We start from the raw sequence: 10620 nt of genomic DNA, 5'->3' as shown, positions 1-10620 counted from the left end.
ATCAGAGTCTTCGTGGTATAGGCAAGAACTGATGGCGGCATTCAAGAGAATCCAGAAGGTCTAACCTTGTCTGTGGTATTCTGAGTAGGATTCAATGATTGAATGACTGTGACGTGCTTCAAACTCCTGAGGGCGGGGCGTTAGTGACAGACGCAAAAGAATCACTGGATTCTATTCCAGCCTGATCGAGAACCGACAGATGGATAGCCGTGCCGTGACAGGGTGCGTTGAACATTTCCACTGAGAGGATGGGAGGTAGCCACTGACAACGGTGAAACCCTTGCATAAGCTTGCCATGGAAAGGAGTAAGAAGGATTGGATGAAGACAGTAGGAAAGCAGAGAGACGGAAGGGACACAGCATCTTCATGCGCTTATCTGAAATTCCCACCAATGAATTACATAAGTATCTCTATCTTTATCTTTATGTTTTATTCGTATATCACCATATCCATTTGAGTTTGCCTGACTAAGATTTACAAGATGACCATAGCTTGCTTCATACCAACAATCTCCGTGGGATCGACCCTTACTCGCGTAAGGTTTATTACTTGGACAACCCAGTGCACTTGCTGGTTAGTTGTGCGAAGTTGTGTTTATGCCATGGTATTGAACACCAAGTTTTTGGGGTTCATTACCGGGGATTATGAGAGTTGTGAAAAGTATTGTTCACAATTTCGCGCACCAAGTTTTTGGCGCCGTTGCCGGGGATTGTTTTGTGTATGGACAACTGACAGTTCATCTTGTTGCTTAGATTAGGTATTTTTCTTCAAAGTTCTTAAGAATGAATTCTAGTGTTTCAAGGTGATGTTCTTATCATCACCAAAGCTGATTGATTCTCATCAATTTAGCTCTTGAATGCAATGTCCTGCTGAAGCTTGGCTAGCCATGTCTAATTCCTTTAGACTGTAGCTTTAGACTAACATTGCATGATTCCTGGAATTCTCATTAAGAATTTTGATACCTTTATTTTCTTTTCCACTTAATTTTCGAAAAATCCAAAAAAAAAAATTACAAAATCATAAAAAAACAAAAAAATATTTTATGTTTCTTGTTAAGTCTAGTATCTCATTTTAAGTTTGGTGTCAATTGCATGTTTCTGTTCTTCTTGCATTTTTCGAATTCATGCATGTGTCTTCATTAATCTTCAAGATGTTCTTGATGACTTCCTTGCTCTGATCTTTGAATTCTCTTGACTTGAGTGTTTTGTTGTTTCTCATGTGCATTCTCATGTTGCTAGTGTTCGTAGTATACAAACTGCTAAGTTTGGTGTCTTGCATGCATTGTTATTTGATTTTAGTTGCATTTTGATTATTCCTCATTATTAAAAATCCAAAAATATTTTTAATTTATGTCTTTTCAAGTCAATAATACAGAGAATTGAAGATTCAGAACATACAGCAGAGGAATTATACAGAAAAAGCTGGGCGTTCAAAACGCCCAGTGAAGAAGGACAGACTGGCGTTTAAACGCCAGCCAGGGTGCCTGGTTGGGCGTTTAACGCCCAAAAAGGTAGTGCATTGGGCGTTAAACGCCAGAATGTGCACCATTCTGGGCGTTTAACGCCAGGATGGCACAAGAGGGAGGATTTTGTTTTCGAATCAATTTTTTTCAAGTTTTCAAAGTTTTTTAAAATCAAATCTTTTTCAAATCATATCTTTTCAATCAAACCTTTTTCAAAATCAATTTCTTTCCTTGCTAACAATTAATGATTTGATTGAACATTTTAAGTATGTTGCCTTTTCTGTTGAGAAAGGTTTAATGTTTGAATCATATCTTTTCTTGTTAGCCAACTCATTAATTTTAAAATCAAATCTTTTTAAAATTATTTTCAAATCATATCTTTTCCATCATATCTTTTTAAAAGCATAACTTTTCAATCATATCTTTTTAATCACATCTTTTTCAAAATAGTTTTTAATCATATCTTTTTTATTTCTAATTTCAAAATCTTTTTCAAAAATTACTTGATTTCTTTCCCACTCTTGATTTTCGAAAATCAATTAAAGTTTTTCAAAATGTTTTCAAAATCTTTCACTTAATTTTCGAAAATTTCTTCCTCTCTTCTCACATCCTTCTATTAATGGAGTACCACTCCTTCTCAATGCACAATTCGAACTCTATCTTACTAAGTTCGAATTCTTCTACCTCTTCCTTCTAATTTTCTTTTCCTCTGACACCTCAAGGAATCTCTATACTGTGATATAGAGGATTCCATATTTTCTTGTTCTCTTCTCTTTCATATGAGCAGGAACAAAGATAAAGGCATTCTTGTTGAAGCTGACCCTGAACCTGAAAGGACCTTGAAGCGAAAGCTAAGAGAAGCTAAGGCACAACTCTCTGTAGAGGACCTAACAGAAATCTTCAAAGAAGAAGGACCCATGGCAGCCGAAAACAACAACAATGCCAACAATGCAAGGAAGGTGCTGGGTGACTTTACTGCACCTACTCCCGACTTCTATGGGAGAAGCATCTCTATCCCTGCCATTGGAGCAAACAACTTTGAGCTTAAGCCTCAATTAGTTTCTCTAATGCAGCAGAATTGCAAGTTCCATGGACTTCCATTGGAAGATCCTCATCAGTTCTTAGCTGAATTCTTGCAAATCTGTGACACTGTCAAGACTAATGGGGTTGACCCTGAGGTCTACAGACTTATGCTATTCCCTTTTGCTGTAAGAGACAGAGCTAGGACATGGTTGGACTCACAACCTAAAGAAAGCCTAGACTCATGGGAAAAGCTAGTCAATGCCTTCTTGGCAAAGTTCTTTCCACCTCAAAAATTGAGTAAGCTTAGAGTGGAAGTCCAAACCTTCAGACAGAAGGATGGAGAATCCCTCTATGAAGCTTGGGAAAGATACAAACAATTGATTAGAAAATGTCCTTCTGACATGCTTTCTGAATGGAGCATCATAGGTATTTTCTATGATGGTCTCTCTGAACTATCCAAGATGTCTTTGGATAGCTCTGCTGGAGGATCTCTTCATCTGAAGAAGACGCCTACAGAAGCTCAAGAACTAATTGAAATGGTTGCAAATAACCAATTCATGTACACTTCTGAAAGGAATCCTGTGAACAATGGGACTAATCAGAAGAAAGGAGTTCTTGAGATTGATACTCTGAATGCCATTCTGGCTCAGAACAAGATATTGACTCAACAAGTCAATTTGATCTCTCAGAGTTTGTCTGGAATGCAAAATGCACCAAGCAGTACTAAGGATGCTTCATCTGAAGAAGAAGCCTATGATCCTGAGAACTCTTCAATGGAAGAGGTGAATTACCTAGGAGAACCCTATGGAAACACCTATAATTCTTCATGGAGAAATCATCCAAATTTCTCATGGAAGGATCATCAGAGACCTCAACAAGGTTTCAACAACAATAATGGTGGAAGAAACAGGTTTAGCAATGGCAAGCCTTTTCCATCATCTTCTCAGCAACAGACAGAGAATTCTAAGCAGAACCACTCTGACTTAGCAACCATGGTCTCTGATCTAATCAAAACCACTCAAAGTTTCATGACTGAAACAAGGTCCTCCATTAGGAATCTGGAGGCACAAGTGGGACAGCTGAGCAAGAAAATTACTGAACTCCCTCCTAGTACTCTTCCAAGCAATACAGAAGAAAATCTAAAAGGAGAGTGCAAGGCCATCAACATGGCCGAATTTGGAGAGGAAGGAGAGGAAGTGAACGCCACTGAGGAAGACCTCAATGGGCGTGCACTAGCCTCCAATGAGTTCCCTAATGAGGAACCATGGGAATCTGAGGCTCAAAATGAGACCATAGAGATTCCATTGGACTTACTTCTGCCTTTCATGAGCTCTGATGAGTATTCCTCCTCTGAAGAGGATGAGTATGTCACTGAAGAGCAAGTTGCTAAATACCTTGGAGCAATCATGTAGCTAAATGACAAGTTATTTGGAAATGAGACTTGGGAGAACAAACCTCCTTTGCTCACCAAAGAACTGGATGACTTGTCTAGGCAGAAATTACCTCAAAAGAGACAAGACCCTAGGAAGTTTTCACTACCTTGTACCATAGGCACCATGACCTTCAAGAAGGCTCTGTGTGACTTAGGGTCAAGTGTAAACCTCATGCCTCTCTCTGTAATGGAGAAGCTAGGGATCTTTGAGGTACAAGCTTGGTGGACGAAATTGTGATTCCTATTTTGTGCCTTTTTGGCATCATTGTGAAATTATTTCTTTTAGAAATTGACCTTCTTTCACAACTCCGTTCAACTAACCAGCAAGTGTACTGGGTCATCCAAGTAATAACCTTACGTGAGTAAGGGTCGAATCCACAGAGATTGTTGGTATGAAGCAAGCTATGGTCACCTTGTAAATCTCAGTTAGGCGGATTAAATATTGATTTATGGGTTTCGAAAATAGAAATAAGAAAATAAATAATAAAAGAGATAGAAATACTTATGTAGATTCATTGGTAGGAATTTCAGATAAGCTGAATGGAGATGCTGTAGAGCTCTCGGACGCCTGCTCTCCTATTCCTTCTATTCAATCCTTCTTACTCCTTTCCATGGCAAGCTTTGTATAGGGGTTCACCATCAACTGTGGCTACTTTCATTCCTCTCGGGGAAATATCCTATGCGGCTGTCACTCGCACAGCTAACCAGTCTGGAGGCATCACCCATGGCTGATGGCTACATCCCATCCTCGCAGTGAAAGCTAATGCTCACGCACTCTGTCACAGTACGGCCAATCACCGGTTGGTTCCCGCTTCCTACTGGAATAGAATCCCTCTTTTGCGTCTGTCACTGACGCCCAGCAGGTTGCAAGTTTGAAGCACGTCACAGTCATTCATTACCGGAATCCTACTCGGAATACCACAGACAAGGTGAGACTTTTCGGATTCCCAGGATCCTACTCGGAACACCACAGACAAGGTTGGACTTTCCGGATCCTCATAAATGCCGCCATCCATCTAGCTTATACCACGAAGATTCTGTTGGGGAATCTAAGAGATACACATTCAAGCTTCTGTTGCATGTAAAACGAAAGTGGTTGTCAATCACGCGCGTTCATCAGTGAGAATGATAATGAGGGTTATTTAACTCATCACATTCATCATGTTCTTGAGTACGAATGAATATCTTGGAATAAGAATAAAAGAGGAATTGAATAAAAGAAAGTAGAACTTCATTAATCTTTGAGGTACAGCAGAGCTCCACACCCTTAATCTATGGTGTGCAGAAACTCCACCGTTGAAAATACATAAGCAGAAGGTCCAGGCATGGCCGAATGGCCAGCCCCCTAAAATGTGATCAATGATCTCCTAAGATGAAGAATAAAACAAAACTGAGACCAAAGATGTCTAATACAATAGATAAGTGTTCTATATATACTAGACTAGCTACTAGGGTTTACATGAGTAAGTAATTGATGCATAAATCCACTTCCGGGGCCCACTTGGTGTGTGCTTGGGCTGAGCTTGATCAATCCACGAGCTAAGGCATTTCTTGGCGTTGAACTTTGAGTTATGACGTGTTTTGGGCGTTCAACTCCGGATCATGACGTTTTTCTGGCGTTTTACTCCAGACAGCAGCATGAACTTGGCGTTCAATGCCATGTTACGTCGTCATTCTTAGAATAAAGTATGGACTATTATATATTGCTGGAAAGCCCTGGATGTCTACTTTCCAACGCCGTTGAGATCGCGCCAATTGAAGTTTTGTAGCTCCAGAAAATCCATTTTGAGTGCAGGGAGGTCAGAATCCAACAGCATCAGCAGTCCTTTAGTCAGCCTTTTTCAGAGTTTTGCTCAAATCCCTCAATTTCAGTCAGAATTTACCTGAAATCACAGAAAAACACACAAACTCATAGTAAAGTCCAGAAATGTGAATTTAACATGAAAACTAATAAAAACATCCCTAAAAGTAGCTTAAACTTATTAAAAACTATGTAAAAACTATGCCAAAAAGCGTATAAATTATCCGCTCATCACAACACCAAACTTAAATTGTTGCTTGTCCCCAAGCAACTGAAAATCAAATAGGATAAAAAGAAGAGAATATACTATAAAGTCCAAAATATCAATGGATATTAATTTAATTACATGAGCGGGACTTGTAGCTTTTTGCTTCTGAACAGCTTTGGCATCTCACTTTTTCCTTTGTAGTTTAGAGGTATTGGCGTCTCTGGGGGAATTTAGAATTTGGGATAGTGTTATTGACTTTCTTAGTTAAGCATGTTGATTCTTGAACACAGCTACTCATGAGTCTTGGCTGTGGCCCTAAGCATTTTGTCTTCCAGTATTACCACCGGATACACAAATGCCACAGACACATAACTGGGTGAACCTTTTCAGATTGTGACTTAGCTTTGCTAAAGTCCCCAATTAGTGGTGTCCAGAGCTCTTAAGCACACTCTTTGCTTTGGATCACGACTTTAACCACTCAGTCTCAAGCTTTTCACTTGGACCTTCATGACACAAGCACATGGTTAGGGACAGCTTGATTTAGCCGCTTAGGCCCGGATTTAATTTCCTTGGGCCCTCCTATCCATTGATGCTCAAAGCCTTGGATCCTTGCTTTAGAATTTTCGCCTCTTTTTTTTTATTTTATTTTATTTTTTTCACTGCTTTTTCTTGCTTCAAGAATCAATTTCATGATGTTTTTCAGATCATCAATAACATTTTTCTTTGTTCCTCATTCTTTCAAGAGCCAACAATTTTAAACACTCATAAACAACAAGATCAAAAGACATATGCACTGTTCAATCATTCATTCAGAAAACAAAAATTATTGCCACCACATCAATATAATTTAAACTAAATTCACTAATAATTTCGAAAATTATGTACTTCTTGTTCTTTTGAATTAAAACATTTTTCTTTTAAGAGAGGTGAAGGACTAATGGATTTTATTCATAGCTTTAAGGCATGGTTACACACTAATGATCATGAAATAGAGACACAAAAACATAGATAAACATAGCATTAAAAACCGAAAACAGAAAGAAGTAAAGAACAAGGAATGAATCCCCTTAGTGGCGTCTTCTTCTTGAAGGACCAATGATGTTCTTCAACTCTTCTATGTCCCTTCCTTGCCTTTGTTGCTCCTTCCTCATTGCTCTTTGATCTTCTCTTATTTCTTGGAGAATGATGGAGTGCTCATGATGTTCCACCCTTAATTGTTCAACATTATGGCTCAAATCCTCTAAGGAGGTGTTGAGTTGCTCCCAATAGTTGTTGGAGGAAAGTGCATTCCTTGAGGCATTTGTTGATGATGCGCTTCCTCATGTTCTTCTTGGAGGCCGTGAGGAGCTTCCCTTGTTTGCTCCTTTTCTTGGTAATGGGCTTGTCTTCTTCAATGGAGACATCTCCTTCTATGATAACTCCAGCTGAGTAACATAGATGGCATATAAGGTGGGGGAAGGCTAGCCGTGCCATGTATGAAGGCTTGTCAGCTATTTCGTAGAGTTCATTGGAGATAACTTCATGAACTTCCACCTCCTCTCCAATCATGATGCTATGAACCATGATGGCCCGATCCACAGTAACTTCAGATCGGTTGCTTGTAGGGATGATGGATCTTTGAATGAACTCCAACCATCCTCTAGCTACAGGCTTGAGGTCCAGTCTTCTTAGTTGGACTGGCTTGCCTTTGGAGTCTACTCTCCATTGGGCGCCCTCCACACATATGTCCATAAGGACTTGGTCCAACCTTTGGTTAAAGTTGACCCTTCTTGTGTAGGGGCGTTCATCACCTTGCATCATGGGTAAGTGAAATGCCAACCTCACATTTTCCGGACTAAAATCCAAGTATTTCCCCCTAACCATTGTGAGATAATTCTTTGGGCTTGGATTCATACTTTGGTCATGGTTCCTAGTGATCCATGCATTGGCATAGAACTCTTGGACCATCAATAATCCGACTTGTTGCATGGGGTTGGTTATGACTTCCCAACCTCTTCTTTGGATTTCCGGATACTCATTCTTCTTGAGCTTGAAAGGGACCTCAGGGATCACCCTCTTCTTTGCCACAACATCATAGAAGTGGTCTTGATGGCTTTTGGAGATAAATCTCTCTTTCTCCCATGACTCGGAAGTGGAAGCTTTTGCTTTCCCTTTCCCTTTTCTTGAGGAAACTCCGGTCTTGGGTGCCATTGATGGTGAATAAAAACAAAAAGCTTAGGCTTTTTATCACACCAAACTTAAAATTTGCTTGTCCCCAAGCAAAAAAAGAAAAAGAAGAGTAGAAGAAGAAGAAGAAAATATGGTAGAGAGGAGAAGAGAGGTTCGGCTATGTGGGAGAATGTGGGTTTATGTTGTGTGAAAATGTAAAGAAAAGAAGGGTATTTATAGGGAGAGGGGAGGGTATAGGTTCGGCCAAATTGGGTGGGAATGGGTGGGAAATTGAATTTGAATTTTGATGGAGGTAGGTGGGGTGTATGGGGAAGAGGAGGTGATTTGAATGGTGAATGGAGTAATTGGGAGAGGAATTGAGGTGATTGATGAAGAAGATTGGGAATTGTGACATGGGGAATCACATCACAAAAACTAGAATTAGAAAGTAAGGTGGGAATATTAGGTGGGGATCCTGTGGGGTCCACAGATCCTGTAGTGGGGATCCTGTGGGGTCCACAGACCTGAGGTGAAAACAAATACCATTCCTTCACCATATAGGCATGTAACATGCCTTCATGCATCATTCTGGCGTTCAAACGCCCATTGATGCACGTTCTGGGCGTTAAACGCCCATGTGATGCTTGTTTCTGGCGTTGAACGCCAGTTTCATGCTTGTTTCTGGCGTTCAGCGCCAGATTGTCCTCTGTGTGCGCATTCTGGCGTTAAACGCCAGGATGTAGCTTGTTTTGGGCGTTCAGCGCCAGAAAGATGCTCTGTTCTGGCGTTGAACGCCAGCCAGATGCTCCTTCTGGGCGCTGAACGCCAGCCCGTGCGTCTTCCAGGGTGAAAAAAATTTTTTCTTCTGTTTTTGACTCTGTTTTTAATTTTTTTTTTATTTTTTCGTGGCTCCTCATGATCATGTACCTAATTAAACATAAAAATAACAAAGAAACAAAATAAAATAAAATTAGATAAATAAAATTGGGTTGCCTCCCAACAAGCGCTTCTTTAATGTCAATAGCTTGACAGTGGCTCTCATGGAGCCACAAGGTGATCAGGTCAACTTAAGTGTGGTATTCCCAACACCAAACTTAGAGTTTGGATATGGGGTTTGAACACCAAACTTAGAGTTTGGTTGTGGCCTCACAACACCAAACTTAGAGTTTGACTGTGTGGACTCTTCTTGACTCTGAACTGAGAGAAGCTCTTCATGCTTACTCTCTTTTGTCACAGAGGGATGGCCATGTGCCTGAAACACAAGGTAGTCCCCATTCAATTGAGGACTAACTCTCCTCTGTTGACATCTATCACAGCTCCTGCTGTGGCTAGGAAAGGTCTTCCTAGGATGATGCATTCATCATCTTCCTTCCTAGTGTCTAGGATTATGAAATCAGTAGGGATGTAAAGGCCTTCAACCCTTACTAGCACGTCCTCTACTATTCCATAAGCTTGTCTTATGGACTTGTCTGCCAATTGTAATGAGAACAAGGCAGGTTGTACCTCAATGATTCCTAGCTTCTCCTTTACAGAGAGTGGCATAAGATTTTATCCCTGACCCAAGATCACATAGAGCTTTTTCAAAGCTCAGGTGCCAATGGTGCAAGGTATTAAGAACTTGCCAGGATCTTGTTTCTTTTGAGGTAGAGTCCTCTGAATCCAAGTATCTAGTTCACTAATGAGCAAGGAGGTTCACTTTCCCAGGTCCTCATTACCAAACAGCTTGGCATTCAGCTTCATGATAGCTCCTAAGTATTGAGCAACTTGCTCTCCAGTCACATCTCATTCTCTTCAGAGGATGAATATTCTTCAGAGCTCATGAATGGCAGAAGGAGATTTAAAGGAATCTCTATGGTCTCTAGATGAGTCTCAGATTCCTCTGGATCCTTAATAGGAAACTCCTTCTTGCTTGAGGAACGTCCCAGGAGGTCTTCCTCACTAGGATTTTCGTCCCTCCTCCTCCTTGGTGCATTCGGCCACTTGATTAAATCAATGGCCTTGCACTCTCCTTTGGATTTTCTTCTTACTTGGGAGAGTACTGGGAGGAGTGTCAATGACTTTCTTACTCAGCTGGCCCACTTGTACCTCCAAATTTCTAATGGAGGATCTTGTTTCATTCATGAAACTGAAGGTGGCCTTTGACAGATCAGAGCATATTAGCTAAATTAGAATTATTTTGTTCAGAATTCTCTGTCTGTTGCTGAGAAGATGATGGATATGGCTTACTATTATTCAGCCTATTGCGTCCACCATTGTTAAAACCTTGTTGAGGTTTTTGTTGATCCTTCCATGAGAAATTTGGATGATTTATCCATGATGAGTATAGGTGTTCCATAAGGTTCACCTAAGTAATTAACCTCTGCCATGGCAGGGTTTCAGGATCATAAGCTTCTTCAGAAGCTGCCTCTCTAGTACTGTTGGATGATATTGCAATCCATTCAGATTTTGAGAGATCATGTTGACCTGTTGAGTCAACACCTTGTTCTGAGCCAGTATGGCATTCAGAGTATCAATTTCAAGAACTCCTTTCTTCTGAGGTACCCCAT

General features: G+C 40.4%; 1 non-coding gene across 1 annotated transcript; it reads right to left on the bottom strand.

Annotated features, from left to right (window-relative positions):
- Positions 1–2784: 2784 nt before the first annotated feature.
- LOC130937496 (small nucleolar RNA R71) lies at positions 2785–2892 on the bottom strand. The gene has a single exon (XR_009068715.1). It is a non-coding gene; the product is annotated as a small nucleolar RNA R71 (small nucleolar RNA).
- Positions 2893–10620: the final 7728 nt, after the last annotated feature.

Source organism: Arachis stenosperma, chromosome 6, assembly GCF_014773155.1.
Source record: "Arachis stenosperma cultivar V10309 chromosome 6, arast.V10309.gnm1.PFL2, whole genome shotgun sequence".
NCBI lineage: Eukaryota > Viridiplantae > Streptophyta > Magnoliopsida > Fabales > Fabaceae > Arachis > Arachis stenosperma.
Note: the sequence above shows the minus strand (reverse complement) of the source record. Positions and strands in the feature narration are given on the sequence as shown.